This window comes from Myxine glutinosa, unplaced genomic scaffold (assembly GCF_964187855.1).
Source record: "Myxine glutinosa unplaced genomic scaffold, kmMyxGlut1.1 SCAFFOLD_1696, whole genome shotgun sequence".
Taxonomy (NCBI): domain Eukaryota; kingdom Metazoa; phylum Chordata; class Myxini; order Myxiniformes; family Myxinidae; genus Myxine; species Myxine glutinosa.
In genome coordinates, this window is record NW_027617791.1 from 1 (window position 1) to 5,000 (window position 5,000).

Genomic DNA, 5,000 nt, shown 5'->3' on the forward strand with positions numbered 1-5,000 from the left:
CCTGTGGGACCAATCATTAGTCACCGTCAGAGATAATTATATTGGTTCCGCCCTTTTGCCTTTATAAGCTACCTGTGCAGGCATATCAGGAGACCACTATTGCTCGGGTCCTCTGTGACAGCACTTCCTGGTTGTCGCAGCTGTGCTTGTTTCCGGATGCGAGGCGCCGTCACGAGTGAACGAGTTTTGTTTCTCTGCCGGTGTTTTCGTTTCCTGTATTTTACTGTGTTTGCATTTCTTATTATTTGATTATTGCTTTGATTATTGCTTGTTTGTCCTGCATTTTCGTTCGTCTTTTTCCCTCCCTGCTTTCCCCCATCTTCCTCCTGTTTGGGGGGCGTTGCCCACCAGACAGGGGGGAGTCTTGTGCCCCCCTTCGTCTCCCGTCCCTCCCTCCCCCCCTCCCCCCACCCCGAGTGTTGTCCTCCGCCCCTCCTAGAACCCCGGCATGGCGAGCAGGCGCCATAATTGTGTCCGGTTTCGGTTGATTGATGTGGATTGCAGTGTGCCGGCTGGAGATAGATTCGGGAAAGATGTATTGTTGGGTGTGCTGGGGTTCAAGGCTGTTGACTTTTTCTGCCTGATCTCCCTCGCCCGTGGCTTCGACGTGTCCTTCCAAACAGGGCAGGGACTTGCCGAGTTCTGGCGCCGGTGGGCTACCGCTCGGTCTGCTGGGAAACTGGCAGACTGGGCGGTCGAGGCTCTCTCAGAAACACAGGAGAGAGTCGTGACCGTCCACCTGTACAACGAAGGCGTGAGTGACTATGATGTCAAGGTTTGGCTCAGTCGATACGCGGATATCCGAGGCCCAGTACGGCTCGTCCGGAACAGCCTCGGTATTTGGACCGGTTCTCGGCAGTTCCGGGTAAAGCTGCGGACGAGGCAGGACGGCACGGCCACCCATATCCCTAATGGAATAATGGTTGGGATGGACCGAGGCCAAGTCTTTTACGCGGGACAGCCGAAATTATGCCGCCGATGCGGTCAACTTGGCCACTTGATTACTGGGTGTACAGCGAGTATCTGCACCCAGTGTGGCGAGTTGGGACATTTGAGGGAGCGCTGCACCCAAGCGGTGCGGTGCAACCTCTGTGGTGCGCCGGGGCACACTTTCCGCTCCTGCCCGCAGAGTTACGCGAGCAAGATGCGTGCTGCTGCGGGCGGGAGTGGGGGTGTTGCCCAAGGGACAGGGGACGGTGTGCCCCCAGGGACAGGAAAAGGGGACGGTGTGCCTCCAGGGACTGGGGGGGGGTGTTGCCCAAGGGGTGGGGGAGGGGGTTGCTCAAGGGGCGGGGGAGGGGGTTGCCCAAGGGGTGAGGGAGGGGTTTGCCCCAGGGGCTGGGGAGGGGGTTGCCCAAGGGGCTGGGGAGGGGGTGGCCCAAGGGGCTGGGGAGGAGGTTGCCCAAGGGATAGGGGAAAGGGTTGCCCAAGGGGTGGGGGAGGGGATTGCCCAAGGGGTGGGGGAGGGGGTTGCCCAAGGGGCTGGGGAGGGGGTTGTCCAAGGGGCTGGGGAGGGGGTTGCCCAAGGGGTGGGGGATGGGGTTGCCCAAGGGGTGGGGGAGGGGGTTGCCCAAGGGGTGGGGGAGGGGGTTGCCCAAGGGGTGGGAGAGGGGGTTGCCCAAGGGGTGGGGAAGGGGGTTGCCCAAGGGGTGGGGGAGGGGTTTGCCCAAGGGACAGGGGAGGGTATTGCATCTGGGGTCGGGGGGGGGGGGGGACTAATGTGTTTGTGTGTGTGTCAGCCCCCCGCCCCGTAGAAAGTAAAGGGAGGGAGGTGGAGGGAAAGGAGAACATGGAAGAGGGAGGGTTAGATCAGGACCTGGATGTGGTTTCGCCGGGTGTCGGGCCCACTGCGGTGGGAGGGGAGGATGCACGAGGAATGGTGGCTCCGGTGGCGGGGTCAGAAGAAACATCCTCGGTGCCAGAAGAAACATCCTCGGTGCCAGAAACCCCGCTGCCGGAGGCTGGAAGTGATGGCTCCTCCTCCGGCTATGAGCATAGTGACCCGGGTCATTGGACCGAGAAGAAGCGTCGGAGGAGGGGCCAGGACAAAGGAAAAGCTCCTCTGGGCAAAGCCCCACAGGGAAAGAACACAAGAACATCAAAGAAGAAAACCCCTGTGGGGCGCAGAGCCCCCCGTGCATCAAGCGACCCATCCAGGCCTGGGGGATCGCCTGCTCGTGGTAGGGGTGGGGCGCAGTCGGGGTTGGCCGCAGCAGGTCTCCGGGGGAGGCCCCAAATGCCGTCTTCCCCTGAACGCTCACGTTCCCGTTCCCCCGTGAGTCGTTCCCCACCCGTTGACCTCACCCCTCCTCCGGGGGCAGCTGTGGCCATGGGCCTCAAGGAGGGTTTGCTCGAGGAGGACTGGTGGCTTTCTTCCCCGGGTGGCGGGCGAGGGGGGTAATTTATTTGACCCCCGAGCAGGAGGACCTCTCCCTGCTACCCGGGGAGAATGTCTGCATAGATGGGGACTGGCTCCCGGGCACCCTCGTGGCTCCCGGCTGCGGGAAGAACCGCAGGGGGAGGAAGAATGGTAGCTCGTCGCGTCTTGGCAAGGAGGGAGGAGCTTCATAAGTCCTATGACTCCCCTTTCGTGGTTTGCACTAGTGTTGGTGATTAATACACTAACACCTATGAGCTTTAAACTAACGAGTTTAAATGTACGGGGAGTCCGTACCACGGTCCGGAGGATCGCTATTTTTGAAGAACTGCGCAATTTTGAATGGGATGTCTGCCTGTTGCAGGAATGCCATATTCCGCACGGTGAGTATGGATACCTCCGTGCAAATTGGCGGTACGGAGAGTCGTATTGGTCCGGCAGCTACACTAACAGGGCGGCAGGATTAGGGTTCCTTATTAAGAGCCCGAATGTCGAGGTCCTTAGTTTAGAAGAAATTATCCCGGGGCGATTGGCCGTGCTCAGGGTGGTGGTTTCCTCGACCCCACTGACCTTGGTCAATGTGTACGCTCCAACGACGGTGGGAGAAAGAGTGGAGCTCCTGCGCCAGTTGGGGCCCCTCCTCTCCACCTCAGGCCCCGTGATCGTCGGGGGAGATTTTAATATAAGTTTGGACAGGTTGCCCCTGGAGTCATCGGCGCGGGCCCTTAAAGGGCTTGTTCAGGATTTTAGGTTGAGGGACACGGGTGCGGAAAGGAATGAGGTCACCCGGACCGATGCGGCTGGTACCAGTCGGGCTAGGATTGATTACATTCTTTTGACACCAAATTTTGGCGACCCGGACCTGGTACTTCACGCGGTGGCATTTTCAGATCACTGTCGTTTGTCTCTGGGTATTGAATTAAATGGGGTGCGTCCCCGGTGTTTTGGACTCTGGAAGCTTAACTGTCACCTTTTGCAGGATGACAGTTTAGTGCGTGCCTACGTTCGGAAGTATAGGGAGTGGGAAACGGTCAGGTGCCTCTTCCCTACCTCGGCAGCCTGGTGGGAGGAGGTGAAACGTAGGACCATAGGGTTTTTCCGAACGGCCGGGCGAATGAGGGCCGCGGGGAAACGAGAGCGTTTGAAGCGCATGCAGGCGTACCTCCAGCGCCTGCATAAGAAACTTTGCGAAGGGAGGGACGTGTCAGAGAAAATCCGCCGGGTGAAGGGGAGGATTTTTAGCCTCCTCGAAGCCAGGGCGAGGGCCGTCATCTTCCGGAGCAGGGTGCAGGCATTGGAGTGGAACGAAAGGTGTACCAGATTCTTCTTTCAACGATGTGCCAGGCGGAGGGGCGGTTTGGCCCAGGTTAATGTGGGGGGAGGCCGTGTTTCGGATCCGGACCAAATTACCGAAGCAGTGGAGGACTATTACTCCAGGCTTTTTGAAAAACGACCGGTTGACCAAATCCAGATGGCCGACGTTCTCGGCCATCTGAGGAATCTTTTGAGCCCCGAACAGCGGGAGCGGTTGGAGGAACCGGTGAGCCTGGAGGAATTGACCTCCGCTGTTAGGGATTTGGCCGCGAATAAAACCCCGGGTGACGACGGCCTGCCCGTGGAGTTTTATCGCCGCCTTTGGCACGTCCTTGGCGAGGACTATCTGCAGGTAGTGAGGGAGCTAGCCACCTCTGCGAGGCTTCCAGATTCGATGCGCCGGGGCGTCGTAAACCTCGTGCACAAGAAGGGTGATCGGGAGGATCTGTCCAACTGGCGCCCGATCACTTTGTTGAATGTCGACTACAAGATACTAACAAAGGTGCTGTCTAAGAGGGTGCACGGTGTCATGGTGGACCTCGTGCACCCGGACCAGACTTGTGCTGTTCCGGGACGCAGAGTGTCCGACAGCCTGGGCCTGGTTCGAGAGGCGATCCAGCTAGCGGAGGAGAGAGGCCTCCCACTGAGCATAGTCAGTTTGGACCAGGAGAAGGCTTTCGACAGAGTGTCACATGAATACATGATGGCCGTTTTGGACCGTTTTGGCTTTGGGCCAAATTTGACGCATTGGGTGGACCTGATGTATAGGGACGTTGAAGCCCGTGTTTTGGTCAACGGACACCTCTCGGGAGCCTTCCCAGTCGCTTCTGGGGTCAGGCAGGGCTGCCCAATGTCACCAGTCCTTTTTGTCCTTTGTATTGAACCGTTTGCTTGTGCACTGCGAGCGGACCCATCCTTCCCTGGGTTGTGGATTCCCGGAACCCATGGGGAGCGCCTAAAGGTGAGTCTGTACATGGACGACGTGTCGGTGTTCGTCACCGATGCAGTCGCCATGTGCAGACTGGTGGGTCTCTGCGAGCGTTTTGGGTTGGCCTCCTCTTCTAAAATCAATCCTCAGAAGAGTGAGGTCATGCACTTTGGTAGGCACAGGACGGGCTCCGGCCCCCCTTGCCCGTACACGGAGCGGAGAGATCGATTAAAGATCCTCGGGGTCTGCTTTGACCCAGGCGGCGTGGCCGCTGAGAACTGGCGAACGGTCATTGGGGAATTGGTATTGGAGGTCGCTTCTTGGCGGTCTCGTCGCCTAACCATGGAGGGGCGAAATTTAGTTATCAAGAATGTTTTGATC